Below are 20323 nucleotides of genomic sequence, written 5' to 3'. Positions count from 1 at the left end.
TGTGGCTAAATAAATTCCCTGCCCTGGGTTCAACCTACTGATCAGGCTTTTAAGCTAAGCAAGGCTGTTTCTTAGACAATAGGCACATTGTCTGTCAATCATACCTCTATGCCAAGTATTTCCAACATTATAGAAACTGCCAGAGTTCACACTAATAAGCTTCAAGAATCCAGGGTCACCCTCATGAGAAATTGGAAGAACATAGTAGTGCATTGATCTATCTGCCTTTTCCTCCCTTCCTCCCTTCCTCCCTTCTCCCTTCTTTCTTTCCTTCTTTCCATCCTTCCATCTTTCTTCCTCCCTCTTTCTTTCTTTCCTTTCTTTCCTTCCTTCCTTCCTTCCTTTCTTTCTTTTTCCTTTTCTTTCTTACTTTCTTTCCTTCCTTTCTTCCTCCCTCACTTCCTCCCTTCTCCATTCTTTCTTTCCTTCTTACCTTTCTTCCATCTTTCTTCCTCCCTCTTTCTTTCTTTCCTTTCTTTCCTTCCTTCCTTCCTTCCTTTCTTAATAGATATCTAAATAACAATTAGCTACATATAGATATAGCTTCCCCAGATATCTATGTGTGTATGAAAGTAGGGAGGTAGATTGATTTGACAGATAGGTACATAGATATTAGGGTGATGTTTCAACATGAGATTTCTTCATCAATGTAAACAACTTCTGATGAGGAAACTTGCTCCACTTTTACAGATTGGCAACTATGCTGCAATTTAATCTTAGAGCGTTTCCTGGGGCACTAAAAGGTTAAGTTATTTAATTAGGGTCATACATCCATCATATGGCAGAAGAGGAAAGTTAACCCAACTCTTCCTGAATCTAATAGGGATTATCTGATATCCACTCTATCATCTTTCTTCTCTATATAGTGCTGAATGTGTGCATTTGTTCAGTGGCAACATCCATTTCTGTTTAAGGAACACACTATTGAAGCTCATTCATTTTTACTTGTCTTTATTTTTTTCACATGAAAGCCACAATTGGGTCATGAAATAATATAAGAATTATTTATTTAGAGGGTTGACAGCAGGCAGCAGGATGAAGACAGTGAGGGTCTCTTCATTTCGCTGTGACTTGTTTCTACCTATATGGCATAAAACATCTTCAGAGGATTACCTGCTCTCTAGGTATGTTAAATATTTTCACACTTTTAACAACAAAAAATGTCTGTCAATACTCTCACAATTCAAAGATACATAAACACAAATTGCATGTGAGATTCTAAGTAGAAGTGAGGAAAGGTAATAGGACTCCTGGCATATATATTGTGTATCTCAGCAAAATTTCACCAAATATCATATCTAATCATCCTTTCTAGAAAACAAATAGATCCACCTGGACAACTCCAGGAAAATAGGAGAGTGGAATCATCTAAGATCCCAAGCACAAGAAGGGAAGGTAGGAGAGAGACTGGACAATTAGTTAATGCTTCTCAGTATGACTCTTCTGTCACTGTGGCAACAACATAACTTTTTTCATTCCCTGCCTTCACAATAGCCATTAGGTTGTTTGCTACCCTTTTAGGAATAAATTATTCTTGGTTGGGTAGTTGTGAATTCCTGTCTTTCCTCTGGATACTTCTTTTGCCCCTACCAAGGTTATTCTTGATGTTCATTTTAAGCTGATCTCATTTAAGCTGTTACAAGGGTGGGTGTCATGCCTACCAAGTACCATTCCAAACTTCCATGGTACATTAGAATCCTATTATTTTAGTCTTCAACTATTACAGAACTTTTTTTGAAGTCTTTATATCTTCTCATCACTACATGCATCCAAATAGATAAATTTGACATCTTAGACCATCTATTTCATAGACTACCATATGTCACAGTCTCAAGTTAGCTTAGAAAGTAAAAAATGCTTAATGAGACTGGAAATGAGAGTAATATTCTCCAATTTTTGCCTGCATCAGGTTATGAGATTGTCTTCCATTTCCTAGATCCCTCTTGAACCAATGTGATTAGGCAACCACATAGCTCACAGCTAATAATCACAGCATTTCCTACAGTAGTCTCTGTGATAGCATTCATTAACAATCTACCATTACTATAGCGGTTTATTGTACATTTTCCATAGAATTAATGTTTCGTGTAAAATAAAATTTAAGTATTACTCTAAATTAGTCTGAACTAACTTGAGAAATATAATATAGCAAATGTAGAAACTCACTTAGCCAACATATTTTGTTTCTTCTAGTTTGTAACAGGGAAAAAAGACAACTGTTGGCCAAGCTACTTGTTATGAGCCTTTCTGTTTGTCACTAGGCCAGTTCTCAGAGTCCAGACACAGTACTTTTCCAGGCCTATATTTGGAGGCTGCCTAGCTGCCAGGGCCTTTTAAATCTTATGATCTTTCAGCAAAGTCTTCAGGAGCCCAGGGTCACCTCTTCTCAATAATGTAGCCCTGGAGTAGGACTTCAGTGGAGGTGTTTTATGTTGTAAAATATATTGCAACAAAGTAATGTTATTTCTTAAATCTGGACATCAAATAATCATAATAATGATTAGCATTTAAACAGTGCTTTGTGGTTCGCAAATTGCTTTACATATGCCATCTCATTTGATCCTCACAATAATCCTTTTAGGTAGGTATTTTAATTATATCCATTTCACAAATGAGGAAACTGAGGACAAGAAATGTTTAGTGACTTCTCCAGAGTTACACAGCTAATAAATGTCTCAGAAAGGATTCAAATTCAGATGTTCTTGACACTTCTGACACTCCTGACACTTGGTACTCTATCCACTGAGCCACCTAGGTGTAATTATTGAGGCACTCTCTGAGGAGTAGGAGGAGAAAAAACCCTGTCTCATTTTCCTCTTTTTCTAGTCTATCAAAGACCATCATGATGCTAATAAGAGAATATTCCTATAGCAAGAACAAAAGAATAGTGCTGAAAGATAGGAGGAAAAGGAAGAAAGTATAGGCCATACTCATACCTATTTTCTGAAAATTTCCCAAGAAAACCAGCTTACATTGTGTGATAAAAGGGAATTTTCTTAAATGTAAGGGAGAATTTCCTTAAAACATAGCTTGTTAGACATTAGTAGTTGACAAAAGAAGTGGGTAATCTCCTTCACTAGGTATTTTAAGAAATACAGTGTCTCCTCAAAGATCATAAATAGACTTTTGACTAAAGTGAAAGGAAAAAAAAAACAGATGGCCTTCAGTTCCTTTCTATCCTTATATTATACTCTCAACCATTTTGTAAACCCTTTTCAGAGGATGAGAATACTATTAGCCTTATTTTAAAAATGGAGGACCTTTGGTTTAGAAGCAGCTAAAAGAATGCAAAATTTCAAAGTAATTTATAAGCCTACCTGAGAATATGTTTAGAATATCTTTGGGATCATGACTATTCCTTTAGCCAGCAAGCCAAACAAGATGACTAAGATAAAGTAGAAAAGTTTGAAGAGAGCTGCTCCAATCAGTTCCACAAGTTGAGTCTAAATTAATTTAAAATTGTAAAGTTTTCTTGTTCTTGTCCATTTCCTGAACTCTTTAAATTATCTACTCATATCTCAATAATCTTATGCTATGGTGGCAACTCTGATCACTTTTTCTGTGCAAATGTTCTGAGAGGTTATAATGAAAATTAAAATAAGGTATATGTTTGTATTTTTATATGTGTGATTTCATTGGATGTACCTGAATAGACCAAATGGGAAGATGACTCTATTAAAGCTACATAACACTGAAGAACGGATAAGAATAATAGCAAACAGAAGGGAAGAGAATAAACATTCATAGAGCACCTACTATATGTATACTGAACATTTTACAAATAATCTCATTTAATCCTCACAGAAACCCAGTGAGGTAAGTAGTGTTATCCTCATTTTACATTGAAGAAACTGAGGCAAATAGAGGTAGTGATTTGTCCAGGGTCACACATACAATAAATGCCAGAGGATGAATTTTAACTTAAGTATTCCTGACTCAAAGCCAAGCAGTCTAGCCACTGAGCCACCCAGCATAAACAGAGGTAGATTAGGACTGTGGATATGTGTTTAAGGTAACATCCAAATAGAGTTCAACTCTGAAGAGAGCTGCAAATAAGAGATTAAAACAACAAGAAAATGAAAAGAGAACTGAGGAAATAGAATTTCTATACCATCTAAACTTAGTGGCTGACTTAAGTAAGAATCAGTGACATCCAAAAGTATCACAGATGTCACACAGGGACTGGATATCAGAAGGTGAATTTGAATACTGAGTCTCCACTTCCAGAGCTACTATCCTTGCCTCTATAACACAGAAGAATATGTGCGTATGTATATGTATATATGTGTATGTATATGTGTACTCACATATATTTATGTATTTATATTACACACACAGATATATACACATGTGTGTATATATGGATGTGTATGTATACACTCCAAAGAAAGGAAAAAAAATACCACCAGTCCTCCTATAAAATCTATGTGGCATTTAGGTTAGACAATTTAATAGCTTATAAACAAAGATTGTAAAGTATACTCCATTAAACATATATTGTTTCTCTAAAACCAAAAAAAAATTGAAGTTAAACAAAACAAAGGATACATTTTGAAATACTAGCATGAAGTGGCTTGAGTACAATACTACAGTTCTTACCATGGCAGGACTCACTAAGTTTAAAAAGACTTTTTCATTAGGGCTACTCCATCAATCCTTCTGATGATGCAATGAAAAGCTTATTTTTTTTAATATGGTTAGTTCTGGAACTCCTTTCCTTGCTGTACTCTTCCTAAAATTCCCAATTATGTAGTATTGGCATCATATGAGATAATATACACAGGATTGGATTATATGAGATAGTGTGTGTTAAGCACTTTGTCAACTTCCAAGCTCTATATCTTTGCATAATATTATTGTTCTGTTAAGGTGACATGCATTTAAATGTTACAACTATATAATTCTGTACATTATTTTAAAATGTCAGACTAGAATGAATGCACTGGTATGCAACTTTTGGAAACTGACAAATGAATAACAGGAAAAATTCTTTTGAAATGCTCAAAAGCAGAGAGAAAGAATGCATAGAAGATTAACCCAACAGTAGCAAACTCATATTTCCTTCTTTACATTTTGAAATTGTTTATCCCCAATTCTTCAAAAAGTCTCAAACTTTGCTGTAAGTACATGAGATATTCATGAAGTGATCTTAAAAATATAGAAAAAGACATTGAAGGTAGCTTCATAGTTTCAATTTTTCTATTATGTTAGAACAGTACCAATAAACATCTTTCACTCTAACTGATAATTAGAGTAAGCCATTCCAGTTCATATAATACTGGAGCTTTCGTAAGCTCTGTATCCACTCCACACATTACAGCCACTTTTCTGCATGTTACTGCTGATAAAAATAGGCTCCAAAGACCACGTGACTCACTTTGAATAGCTTCAATACTTATTGCTGTCATGCCTCAATCAGCCCACGATCTTCAGTACTCTACAACTAGTAGATAAATAAAGGCAAAATCTTCTGTAGAACATGCAGCAGTTACAGATGAGGATATCTTCTTTAAATTGCTTTGCAAATTTTTAAATAAAATTAAGAAATCATAGTTCAATAAACTATCCCACAGTGATTCTGTGCTGCTGACAGAGCATAGTGTATTAGACCACTTTATAATACATAAGAAATTGAACGTAGATTCAATGCCAAAATATAGGATCAAAGTTAAATATTCTTAACTCATTACTCTTGAAGTCACATTCAATCTGGCCAGTTGAAAGGATATTAAAGATTTAACCCTCTGTCTTTTGAAACATACTCAATGATTCTAATATGGTTTTATTTTTTATCACTAATAATGGTAATCATAGAATTTGAAAGGTATGTTAATTTTCAATTTATATTTTCTTTCATGACATGGTTTTAACTTGACTTGGACTTATTTAGCTGAAGTTCAGTATATATTTGGCTCATTTTTGTTAGTTTTATTTATGACAAAATATCATTTTTAAATGAAAGGCTGATTTTGTCAAATGCACACACAATACACACATATCAACACACACACACACACACACACACACACACAATGGTTACCATTCACCATGGACATAACAAAGCTTTTTTTCTATGCCTATAAGAGCAAAGTTTGTCTTTTCTCTGAATCTAATACATTGATGTAAGATCACTTGGTCAGAGCACAGCAATAAGAAATCATGAGGTCAGTATGAATTAAGATTCTTCAGTCTAAGAGAATAAGAAACCTCTTTCTTCTACTCAACTTTTTTTTTTTAATACTAACTCCAATTTCTTCACCAACCCTCATTCTGACTGGGGAAAGAACTGCAAAGAGCCAATCTGAGTCACATTAATGACAAGTCATAGAGTTGCACTGCCACGTTTATTGTTTTTATCATTGAAATAAAGTTGCATTTTTATTGTGTTAGCTATCAAAAGGAAAATCATTAATTTCAAAGTTTCAAAGGTTTTATTTACATTATTTACATTACATTATATCATATGGGCTAATATTAAAGAGTTTTAGAGATTAATGTTTTGTCATAATTAATGTAATCAAATCATTTTTTCTAGGTTTCATTTTATATCAATTTTGGATTCACAATTTTTAAATTACTGGTTCAATCACTGTCAATCATCCTGAAATTATGTTTTATTGGGGGAGAGAAAGGAAGAAGATAAATGGGATTTTACAACATTCCTTCCTTATCAAGTGAAGGAGTAATAGCAAACTCTTCAATCCAAAGTTTTATATTTATTAGAAAGTTCCATGTAGATGCTGCAAAAAGGATAAAAATCATGGCTTAATGCTAGAAAAAAAGAAGTATTTTGAGCCCTTCCTCAAAATTCCAATTCATTCAAAGCTAAGGACCAATTTGAAGCTTAGAAACTAATGCAGAATCCAAATTATGAAAGTAGACTACTCTTGAATATTTCACTACCAACAAGGATGTAAATAATGTCTAAACATTGGCTATCAAAGCAAATATTTGATTATCATTAATATATAAAGATTTTATTGAAATTAAGTGTTTAAATCTTTTATAAATATGGAAAGTGTATTATATGTATATACATGAGTGATTACAATTGACATTAAGAATATTAATGTCCAGAAATGATATATAAGGCTGATTAATTTATATATATATATATATATATATATATGTATATGTATATATATATAGTATTAGTTGTAAATAACCTGACAGAATACAATAAATTAAAACTATTTGTCGTTTGTTTTATTCACAAATTTACCAATTAATAAAACAGTTATTTCACAAAACTATTTAAGGAAACTACAAGGTTTTACTATATTCCATCACCAGGGAATACACACATATATGTGTGTATATACATACATACATACATATATATATATTTATACATATGTACATATATGTTTCCAAATGTTAAAATTATGCTGATCTTAATGTAAGTCTGATTTTAGCTTAAGCAGTAAATATGTGTGTGTATGTCTAATGAGTTGCATAATTAGCCAGAAGAAAATATGCATTGTGGTAGCTGAAGTTAATCATATGACAAGAGATATTAGTTGCTCACACCAGCTACTAGCAGACTGTAGACTAAAAGAACAGTCAGCCACTATGTTTGTGTACAAAAGCATGCCACCTTAGCAACAGTAAGATGAAAGGGAGTCACGTTCTTTAAGTTTTCACAAGAAGGAAGGCAGTTTCTAAGCAATAATAATAATTTTATAATAACAATGTACACAGAATTGTGATCTTTAAGAATTACTAATACACTACTAATAAATCAGCAGTATAAGATTAATTGTCATTTCCATAATCACTAGAGAAATATGCCTCCAATGACTTTCCTCCCTTTAACTAAACAATCTCCTTCAGAATCTCAGAATTCTTTCGTCTATTGCTGCTCAAACACCAAAATCAGCATAAATACCGTTAATCATGGAAATATTTTTGTTGCTTCTCTTCTTTTATTGACTATTTGAGTTTTATGTATGTGTGTTTATTAAAAAAAAACAAATTCTTTACTCCTTGGGACAATCCCTCACAAGTTCTGCAATCACAAATCCTCCTGTTTAAAAAAAATCTAAAAAGTCTTATGTTACACAGAAATCTATTCTCCATGCAACATGACTTTTCTGGTAACCTAAGGACATACCAAATATCTTTTTTTTCCCTTCATGGTTTCTTGTCTCACCAGTCCAAGCTTTTCATCTTCATGCCTCCCCCCCCACCCCACCCCATAACTTACCTGCTGCTCTCCAGCTCCCGTGGATTTCATCAGATGCTTATCCTTATAAAGAGACCAGAGACCAATATTGGGCAGGAAAATTAAAACCACCATAAACAATAAAGTCATTTGCAGAAATCTCTTCTGTTTCCTCTTCATGGCAAATGTTAAAAATGCCAGTTTAAATGGGTGGAGGGAAGTACAGGATCCCTGGCGGTTCCCGGCGAGCCAAGGCAATGTCCTTTCCTCTCCCTTGCGATTAACCCCCAAGACTGAGACGAGCGGCTAGAAACTTTTGTTGAAGCCTCAGCACCAATATACACCCCTCAGAGGGAGCTGGCAATCTGCAGAACAAACGCACAGTCACTTTTTCCCCACTCAGGAGAAAAAGAAATAAACAAACAAACAAAAAAAAAAAAACTATGACGAGTGAATTATCTATTGGCTCAGAAATGATTGGCTTTACTGAGGAAATCACTGAAGTCTATCGATCTTCATTAATATAAAACGAAGGAGTAAATATGATCATTTGGTGGGCTAATCAGAAATTATGGAGAAATCAATTGCTCGCCAAAATACTTTCTTGGAAAAAGGGGAGTTTGTTTTTGTATTGAAGACGAGTGGGTAAAGGGGGTGAGACGAAGAAGTGGCTGGAGAAGCAGTGCTGTCCCAAAGCCTACCTCCCAGATTAGTTTAGTAAAGAGGGCAATGCATGAAAGCTTCTCCAACTAGATGAGTTGTCCACCTTCGCTCTTCTTAAACATCAGAGGGAATGACTGATCTGAGATCCACTCGGCCTCCCCTCTCTTCCTCCCCCACCCCCAACCCCGTCTTAGCAGGATCTGCCTGAATCCGGGACTGCTGATTGAAGCCCAGGCATTTGCAAGGTATCTGGTGATGGGAAGCTGAAAGCCACTCTGAGGAGGAGGTCCGTGAACTCCTGGATTCCTCGGCACTGTCAACCAGCCCGCCTGGCTCCTTCCCTCCCTCTCCGCCTACTGGTCGCCCCGACACTTGCTCTCAGTCGCAACAGAAGAGCGAGGGAGAAGTGGAAGGGAGGCTACAGATGTCATCGCTGAATCCAGCCAGCGAATCAATGGGGCGACTTACCCTCCTCTTCAAGTCCTCCTCCTCCTCCTCCTCCTCTTCCTCCTCCTCCTCCTCTTCCTCCTCCTCCTCCTCCTTCTCCTCTTCCTTCTCCTCCTCCTCCTCCTCTTCCTCCCCTTCTTCCTCCTCCTCCTCCTTCCAGTGTTATTGTTCCCAAAGTAAAGGCTTCGCAGATCAGTCTCGTCCTCCCTTTCTCCACCGCGGCTCTCACACTCAGCGACTATTCATGTTACCATGCTTCTCCCGAAACTATCAAATATAGAGAAACACACTGAGCGCAGCAACAGCAGCAGTACGGACCATTCACTACTTCTCACACCTTCTCTTATCCCCCAACGCCTTGACACCCTGCCCCCCTACAAAATGTAAGAAGGAAAAAAAAAATGGGGGGGGGCTCTTTCAAAATAGAAAGGAGGACGTGGAGAGAGTAAGGGAAGATGTGTTGCTCTCTCCTCTCCCCAATCTCCTTTTTCTTTCTCTCCCTGACGCCTCTTTTCAGCTGAGATGTCAGAGGGTGTCTAACACGTGCAAGAGCTTTGAGCCCTGGTGGAGGAGGGAATGAAAAGAGAAAAAGAAAAGGGGGATGGGAAAGCCCTCCAAGCTATGATGCTATATAAACAAATCCAGAAGGGGAGGAGGAAAAGGAAAGCGAAGAAGGTACAAGAGTCTTCGGAGATCCTCATCACTAGTCCCTGGATATGTCCCTGGATTTGCCGTCCTGGATTCACCTAGGTTACACTCGCGGGGTAGGAGTAAGTGTATCCACTCTGGTCACCTAGTAGATAGGACTCCGGGCCGGAGGCAGCCAAGGAGTGGGACTTCATTTGCCTCTATACTCTTCTTCCAAGGCTGGTCCATGGTGACAGCTGAGAGCGAGCGCAGAGATCCAGGATCCTAGCCAGAGAGCATCTGGAGGCGGCGTTGGAAGAGCATTGGTGCAGCAGCGGCGGCGGCGGCGGCGGCGGCAGCAGCGGCAGCAGCAGCAGCAGCAGCAGCAAACAGCAACGGAAAACCAAGGAGCCGGAAAGGCTCTTGAAAGAAGAGCCAGGTTCCTGGAGCCTTCCGCTCCTTCTAAACCAGATATATATGCTGTAGTGGAGAAAGCGGGGGGGGAGGTAGGGGCGGGGAGAAGCTGAAGAAAAAGCAGAAATGCTGCGAACAACCTGGGAGGTGGCGGCTAGGAGGACTCCTCAGCATAGAGGAGAGGCTTCAGGGGCTGCAGGCTCCAGGTTCTGAGTGGGGGGAGGGGCAGGGATGGGGACTGTTCTGCCCCAGGTTGCACGCATCTGGATCCCTCTCTGGTATGGAGGGTGCTACTTCAGCTCTCCTTCGCCTTCTCCCCACCCCCTCCAGCCTGTTTTTATTTATTTATTTATTTATTTGTTTATTTATTTTTCTGCGTGCTGCTGCTTTTCTTACGCCCAACTATCCTGGATCCCCCTCCTCTCTTACACTTTCCCTGATCCACACCACCCATCCCTCTTCTCACCGCCACCCACCAGCCCCCCAGGAAAGTTTCTGAATCGCAAAGATTCTTGGTCAGAATGTATCCCTTTTCTCTTCTTCCAGCCCCTAAGGAACTAGACACTTTTGCAATGCACCACCCTCTTCTAGACGATTAAGGTGCAAGCCAGGCCAATGACAGGGTTTACAAGAATCCAACAGTGTGGCGATAGACAGGATTGTGTTTTGAGAATCCTGAAGGTATGGCGACAGACATTCACTTAGCGGCATTCCAGCACAGATCCTCCCAAGATCAAGATGGGAGTTGCCTAGGGATCTTTAGACTAAACTTGAAAGGAGCTTGAGGAGACAGGACTGGGAGACCCGATCTTTTATTATTAGGAAAATCCTATGGTTTGTTTAGATATGAGTACAGAGAAATAGCCTGTATTTTCTATGTCACTCTGAAAAATAAAACAGAACAGTTTTAACAATGAATGAACAGTAAGCTGCATAAAATGCTTACTATTTCTTATGTTTGATACTTTGGGGATTATTCATGCAACATGTGTGGATGAATCTTTTTTTTTTTCTTTAATGTCCTCACTTGTAACACAAGCGTCAATAAAAAAAATAAAAATAAACAGTACTTGTGAACTTGTGTCCTTCTTTGCAAAATCATTGAAGACAAGGGTCTTTACAAAATCAAAACCACAGAAACCAGAAAGGAGATAACTTTCCTTTCTCCATACAATTCATATAAACTCTATATTATTTCTCAAACTTCTGTTTATCATTTAGAAAGCTCAACACCCACCATGAAAGTAGGAATTTTTAGAAATAACAAAAAGGAAGGCATGTGCCCATTATTGGCTGGTGTATTGAACATAAGAATCTGGAACAATTGAAGTATGTTAAAGATATGTGCACATGTTTGTCTTTATATACAAATACATAGGGGGCTGCTTTTATTGAGACTTTGACAAAGAAAATATCTCAAGAGAAAACTAGGAGGAAAAAAATATTAAAAGCTCTCTTATTTTAAATTCCATTACTTTCTTTAGCCGTGATGGAATTCCCAAGCCAAATTTTCCTGTCTGTCTGTTAACATAATTTCATTTCAATGATAATCTTCATCCTTTTCCTACCTGTTTGGGCTTCCTTGACCTTCTTCAGTCCTCTTGACTAATACTTTTTCTATACTCACAAGAATAACTTTCTTTACTGTTTTAATTGGCAAAATCTTTCTACATCAAAATTAAGTAGCATATCAAAGTACTCATAACTAATTTACACATTCATATGTAAACTTCAAGGATGATTTTCTTTGGTTTTCCAAATAACTTGGGGCAAAAAACATGCACATAAGAAAAGGTGAAAAAGGAGCAGGGTGGAGGAGGCTAGTATAAAATTTTCTCTTTGTGAACATTAGTTAAAAATTTGTTGTATTTTGGATATATCTTTGACAATACCACATGATAGGCATCATTAGGGATGAATGTGGGCTGGAGCTGTCTTTGAAGACTTTATGACAAGGTAGACCTGAATGAAGTGGGACTCCAGAGTGAATAGAATTTGGATAAGTGAAGGGGTAGTAAGACAGTGTTTCTGGTGGGCAGTGTGAGCCACTGAAGTTGAGATCAAAGAAGAACAGTGAATGTAGAGTCATTAAAAATTGGGTTTCAATCTTACCTTTGAAAATGGCTTGCATTGCAACAATGGGTAAGTAGCTTAACTTTTAGGAGATTCAGTTTCTCTTCTCTAAGTCAATCCAGCACACTTTTATTGAACACCTATTACTACAGTGACCCTGGGTAAGTAATTTAACTTGGCCTTAGAGATACAATGACAAACAAAACAGTCTCTTCCTTCAAGGAGCTTAGGTGATAGCAGACAAGTGAAGACAAGGATATTATTTTCTATAGGGGGGATAAGCTCTCAAGAATCTTGAGATGTGGTGTTAACAAATGAATACAAGAATATTATTCTCAGGAGGTAGCTAGGTGGCACTGGGCCTGGAGTCAGGAAGACTTGAGTTCAAATGTGACCTCAGACACTTACTAGCTATGTGGGCAAGGCACTTAATCTCCAATTGCCTAAAGAGAATAATAAGAGCATTTACCTCACAACTCACAATGTCATTGTGAGGATCAAATAATTATATAAGCACATGGCACATAGTAGGTACTAATAAATGGTCATTCTCTCCCCTTTAAAATGAATGACATAATGTTTATACTACCTATCTGACAAGAATTGATGACAGGAAAGTGTCTTGAAAGTAACAGGGTATATTTTAATATACACTCTTATGATCATGGGCAAAGACACATTGGCAGGAAACCTTAAGGTGTGTTTTGAGGATATTGGATCTAGCAAACAAAGAGTAATAAGAAGAAGATATGCAGTAGTCTCAACAATATAGTATAAGAAAACTCTAAAGTTCTGAAGACCTATTCTAATATTATTTGGCCATTCATCCACTGAAAATATTAGGTAGTATAAAACTAGCTTCCCTTATGTTAGTATGACAGGAGTGTATGCCTTTAATATGTACATAACATGAGGTAGGTAGGAGATGGAGCAAGTTTAGAAAGGGCCTTGGGAATCTTGTAGTGCTTTTGTCATTGTATATTTTGTATTTCTTCATTGAACAAAATTTATTAAACATCATACACAAGGTGCCATATCTAACTAAATGACTTGTGCTATTCATACTTTCTGACATGAAGAAAATGGTAATTCACATCATTCCCACCAATTATGCATCTGTTGTTTCTTTTTCCTACTCAAAAATCTTGGTTTATACAAGGACACTAATTATAAAAACTTCAGAGCACATGCTATTAAAATATCAAGGAAAAAGTAGATCAAGATTCAACGGCCCTTCAGAGGTCATCCCCTTGGTAGAGGCCTTTCATTTTACAGATAGAAGATTGAGGCCCAGAGAGCTCAAAAGAATATTGATAGAAATCATTAGATTAGATTCCAGGTTCAGGATGCTTATCTACCATAGCCTACTGCCTTACCAAGATGAAAAAAAGGAAAATCCTGATTCAGAACTAATTATTCACAGAGATTTCAATAGATGCAGAAAAAGCTTTTAGCAAAATACAATATGCATTCCTATTAAAAACACTAGAAAGCATAGGAATAAATAGGGTTTTACTTAAAATAAGTAGCATATATCTAAAACCATCAGTAAGCATTATATGTAATGGGAATAAGCTAGAAGCATTTCCAATGAGATCAGGCATGGAACAAGGATGTCCATTATCACCACTGCTATTCAATATTGTACAAGAAATACTAGGTTTAACTTTAAGAGAAGAAAAAGAAATTGAAGGAAATAGAGAAGACAATGAAGAAACAAAGCTATCAGTCTTTGTAGATTATATGATGGTATACTTAGAGAACCTAGAGAATCAACTAAAAAATTGGTTGAAATAATTAGCAACTTTAGCAAAGTTGCAAGATTTAAAATAAACCCACATAAATGAACAGCATTATATATATATATATATACATACATATATATATATATATATATATATATATATATATATATGTTTTTTTTTGTTTTTAGTTTATAACACTCAGTTCCACAAAGTTTTGAGTTACAAATTTTCTCCCCCTCCCTATCTTCCCCCCTCTCCCCCAAGATGGCATTTGAGCCAACATAGGTTCTACATATACCTTCCATTTATACTTATTTGCACAATATTCTAGTTATAAAGAAGAATTACAGCCAAAGGAATGAATCATGAGAAAGAAGAAACAAAACCAGAAAAGAATGGGAAAAAAGAAAGCAAATGTTGTACCTCAATTTCCTTTCAGACTCTGTAATTCTTTCTCTGGATGTGGATAGCTTTTTCTGTTATGAGTCTTTTGGAGCTATGAATCTTGTATTGCTGAGAAGAGTCAAGTCTATTAAAAGTATGCATCAGAGATACCATGTATCTGTAATCATGCATAATTTTCTTCTGATTCTGCTCCCCTTACTCAGCATCAGATTACATAAGAATTTCTAAGTTATTATGAACTCCTTCTACTCCTCATTTCTTATACCACAATAACATTCCCCTTACATTAATATACCACAACTTGTTTAGCCATTCCCCAGTTGACAGACATCCCCTTGATTTCTAATTGGTTCCTACCAAAAAAAGAGCTGCAATAAACATTTTTGTACATAAGGATTCCATTCACACTAGTGTGATCTCTTTGGGATATAGCCCTAGAAGTGGTATTGCTGGATCAAAGAGTGTGCAGTCTGTTTTTTTAAGTGCTTTGGGCATAGTTCCAAATCGGCCTCAAGAATGGTTGACTCAGTGTACAGCTCCACCAGCAATGTAACAGTGCTCCAATTTTCCCACATCCTCTCTAGCATTTATGCTTTTCCTCTTTTGTCATGTTGACCAAATGACAGAAGGGATATTGTAACTAAGAGTTGTTTTGATTTGGACTTCTCTAATCAGTAGTGATTTAGAGCATGTTTTCATGTGCCTATAGATATCTTTAAGTTCTTCCTCTGAAAACTGCCTGTTCATATCCTTTGACCATTTCTCAATTGAGGAATGATTTATATTCCTATAAATTTGACTCAGTTCACTCTATATTTTAGAGATGATGCTTTTATCAGAGACATTGGTTGTAAATGTTCTTTCCCAATTTGCTGCTTCCATCCCAATCTTGGTTGTATTACCTTTGTTTGTACAAATACTTTCCAATTTAACATAATGAAAATTATCCATTTTGCATTTTGTAATGCTCTCTATTTCTTGTTTGGTCATAAATTCTTCTCTTCTCCATAAACCTGGCAGTTAAACTATTCCTTGCTCTCCCAAATTTCTTATAGTATCAGCCTTTATTCATAAATCATTAACTCATTTGACTTTATTTTGGTATATGGTGTAGGATATTGGTCTATGCCCAGTTTCTGCCATACCATATTGCCATTTTCCAAAGACTTTTGTGAAATAGTGAATTCTTAACCCAGAAAGTGGACTGTTTGGGTTTATCAAAGAATAGATTGCTATAGTCATGGACTACCACTTCTTGTGTACCTGCGTTGGCAATCAAATGGGCTCCTAGCACTTAGTTCAACCATGTGCCCTTGAAGAATGTGGCCTGTATTTCCTCGATTAAGTTAGGAATCCTTGATGACCTCCTTGCCTCAAGGGAAAGCTTAGTTTACATGGGTTTGAGTGACATGTTTGTGACATCAGAGGCATTTAGACCACATGTGTTTAAGTTGCCTCTTTGTGACGATTTTAGATCACGTGGGTGAGTCGCATGTGTGACTCACCCTTGACCCTGAAAAAGATATAAAACCAGGGGTTGGCTTTCTGTTTCTCGGCGCTCTGACCCACAGCTGTGGTGGCACAAGTGAGTCTGGGCCAGCCCTTGTTATGAACTCCCTGGCTGAACTTAGATGTTGGTAACTATGAATTGTATTTGGCCTGTCTGTTGATGTTTGTAATTTGTTTGTATTTGCTCTGAAGTTCAGGGTGCTGGTTTTTTCCCCTGAACTAAGTGAATGGCATTTGTATGGTGAATTAAAGTAAGCTTGTTAACCCCTTAACGTTGCTTTCCTTAATAAAGCAGATCAAAAGAACCTGGGCTTTTGCAAGGTTCTGTGAACTGGTTGTTGTTGATTTTACACCCTGCCCCCCTTCCCCACAGAAGTTGCTAGCTGGGATGGTTGAAACACTAACCTATTCCAGGGATGCATCACTCTATTTCTTAGCCAGTAGCAAGCAGTTTTGATGACTGCTGCTTTAATAGAGTTTAATATCTGGTATGGCTAGGCCACTTTCCCTAGCATTTCTTTTCATTAATTCCATTGTTATTCTGGAACTTTTGTTCTTCCAGATGAATTTTGTTATTATTTTGCCCAGCTCTGTAAAATAATTTTTGGTAGTTTGTTTCCTATGGCACTGAATAAGTAAATTAATTTAGGTAAAATTGTCCTTTTCATTATATGAGTTTGGCCCAACCATGAACAACTGATATTTTTTTCCCATTTATTCAGATCTGACTTTATTTTGTGTGAAAAGGGTTTTGTAATTGTTTTCATATAGGTCCTGGCTTTGTCTCAGCAAGTAGACTTTCAAACATTTCATGGTGCCTACAGTAAATTTAAATGGAAATACCCTTTCTATCTCTCACTGTTGGGCTTTGTTAATGATATATAGGAATGCTGAGCATTTATGTGGGTTTATTTTGTATCCTGCAAATTTGCTCATGTCATTTATTATTTCAAACAGGTTTTTTAAGATGATTTTGTAGGATTCTCTAAGTAAATCATGCACAAAGTGTGATAACTTAGTTTCTTCTTTACCTATTTTAATTTCACCAATTTTTTTTTCTTCTTTTATTGATAAAGGCAGCATTTCTAGCACCAAACTGAATAATAAGAGTGATAATGGATATCGATGTTTCTCCATAATCTTGTTGGAAATGCATCTAGCTTATTCCCAGTACCTATAATGCTTTCTGATGGTTTTGGGGAGATGCTACTTATAATATTAAGGAAGACTCCATTTATTCCTATGTTTTCTAGTGTTTTTCAATATGAATAGGTGTTGCATTTCATCAAAATCTTTTCTGCATCTATTGAGATAATCATATGGTTTTTGCAAGTTTTGTTGTCCGTATGATCAATTATGCTCGATTATTTTTTTAATTTTTTATTTAAATGTACTTATTTAACATATTTAGTTTTCAGCATTGATTTTTACAAGAGTTTGAATTACAAATTTTCTGCCCATTTCTGCCCTCCCCTCACTCCAAAATGGCATATATTCTGCTTGCCCTGTTCCCCAGTCAGCCCTCCCCTCTGGCACCCCACTCCCCTCCCATCCCCTTTTCCCTTCCCCTCTTGTAGGGAAAGATAAATTTCTACTCCCCATTGCCTGTTTATCTAATATTCTAGTTGCAGGCAAAAACTTTTTTTTGAACATCTGTTTTTAAAATTTTGAGTTCCAAATTCTCTCCCCTCTTCCCTTCCCACCTACCCTCCCTAAGCAGTCAAGCAATTCAACATAGGCCACATGTGTATCATTATGTATAACCCTTCCACAATACTCATGTTGTGAAAGACTAACTATATTTTGCTCCTTCCTAACCTATCCACTTTTATTGAATTTTCTCCCTTGATCCTGTCCCCTTTCAAAAATGTTTATTTTTGATTACCTCCACCCCCATCTGCCCTCCCCTCCATCATCCCCCCCTTTTTTGTCTTCTTCCCTCTTCTTTCCTGAGAGGTAAGATACCCAAATAGGTATGTATGGCATTCCCTCCTTGGGCCAAATCTGATGAGACCAAGACTCACTCATTCCCCCCTCACCTGCCCTCTTCCCTCCTCCCACAGAACTGTTTCCTCTTGCCACTTTTATGTGAGATAATCCACCCCATTCTATCTCTCCCTATCTCCATCTCTCAGTATGTTCCTCTCTCATCCCTTAGTTTGATTTTATTTCTTTTAGATATCTTCCCTTCATCTTCAACTCACATATATATATAATATATATATATTATATATATATATTATATATATATATATATACATATATACATATACATATACACACACACACACACACACACACACACACACACATACATACATATGCATATTCCCTTCAGCTACCCTAATACTCAGGTCTCATGGATCATACATGTCATCTTTCCATGTAGGAATGTAAACAAAACAGTTCAACTTTAGTAAGTCCCTTGCAATTTCTTTTGCTTGTTCTTTTTCTTGATTACCTTTTCATGCTTCTCTTGATTCTTGTCTTTGAAGATCAAATTTTCTATTCAGTTCTGGTCTTTTCACTGAGAAAGCTTGAAAGTTCTCTATTTTATTGAGAATCCATATTTTGCCTTGGAGCATGATACTCAGTTTTCCTGGGTAGGTGATTCTAGGTTTTAATCCTAGCTCCATTGACCTCCGGGATATCGTATTTCAAGCCAGATGTAGAAGCTGCCAGATCTTAGGTTATTCTGATTGGGTTTCCACAATACTCAAATTGTTTCTTTCCGGCGGCCTGTAGTATTTTCTCCTTGATCTGGGAGTTCTGGAATTTGGCAATAATATTCCTAGGAGATTTCTTTTTGGGATCTATTTGAGGATGCGATCAATGGATTCTTTAAATTTCTATTTTGCCCTGTGGCTCTAGAATATCAGGGCAGTTCTCCTTGATAATTTCTTGAAAGATGATATCTAGGCTCTTTTTTTGATCATGGCTTTCAGGTAGTCCAATAATTTTTAAAATATTTCCCCTGGATCTATTTTCCTGGTCAGTGGTTTTTCCAAGGAGATATTTCACATTGTCTTCCATTTTTTCATTCCTTTGGTTCTGTTTTATAATATCTTGATTTCTCATAAAGTCACTAGATCCACTTGCTCCAATCTAATTTTTAAAATAGTATTTTCTTCAGTGGTCTTTTGGACCTCCTTTTCCATTTGGCTAATTCTGCCTTTCAGGGCATTCTTCTCCTCATTGGCTTTTTGGAGGTCTTTTGCCATTTGAGTTACTCTATTTTTTAATGTATTGTTTTCTTCAGTATATTATTTAGTATTTTTTTTGGTCTCCTTTAGCAAGTCATTGACTTGTTTTTCATGGTTTTCTCGAATCCTTCTTATTTCTATTCCAAAGTTTTCCTCTACTTCTCTAACTTGCTTTTCCAAATAGTTTTTGAGCTCTTCCATGGCCTGGGACCAGTTCATGTTTTTCTTGGAGGTTTCCGTTGTAGGCTCTTGCACTTTGTTAACTTCTTCTGTCTGCATGTTTTGGTCTTCTTCGTCACCAGAGAAAGAACCCATAGTCTGAGACTGAATCTGGGTGTGTTTTCGCTGCCTGGCCATATTCCCAACCAACTAACTTGACCCTTGAGTTTTCCAGTGGGTTATGACTGCTTGTAGACTAAACAGTTCCATGGTCCACATTTGGGGTGGATGTGCCAGCTCTGCCACACCAGCACTGCTCCTTCCTCAAGAACCCCCAACCCGGACTGGACTTAAATCTTCAGCAGGCTGTGCACTCCTGCTCTGATGTGCCACTTAATTACTCCTACCAGGTGGGCCTGGGGCTGGAAGCAACTGCTGCTGTAGCTGCCCCACCTCCGCTGCCCCTGGGGATGGTAGCCAAACTGTAAACTCCTTCCACTCCTGCAGCTTTTCCCACTAACCTTCTCTGTTGTCTTTGGTGTTTGTGGTTTGAGAAGTCTGGTAAGTGCCGCAGCTCACTGATTCAAGGTGGTAGGGCACATTCCCCCCGGCTCCTGGTCTGGTTGGTCCACGCTGCTCAGGCTGGGCTCTGCTCCGCTCTGCTCCCCCCTCCCAGCTCCTAGCTCACAGCTCCGTATGGGATAGACCTCACCCAGAGACCATCTAGGCTGTCCTGAGCTGGTTCTCTGTTTCCCTCTGCTTTTTTGTGTGTTCTGCAATTCTAGAATTTGTTCAGAGCCATTTTTATAGGCTTTTGGAGGGACTCAGCAGGGAGCTCATGCTAGTCCCTGCTTTCCAGCTGCCATCTTGGCTCCGCCCCCCAATTATGCTCATTTGTGGTCAATTAGTTTCCT

This window comes from Trichosurus vulpecula, chromosome 6, assembly GCF_011100635.1.
Source record: "Trichosurus vulpecula isolate mTriVul1 chromosome 6, mTriVul1.pri, whole genome shotgun sequence".
NCBI lineage: Eukaryota > Metazoa > Chordata > Mammalia > Diprotodontia > Phalangeridae > Trichosurus > Trichosurus vulpecula.
This window is presented reverse-complemented; position numbering follows the sequence as displayed.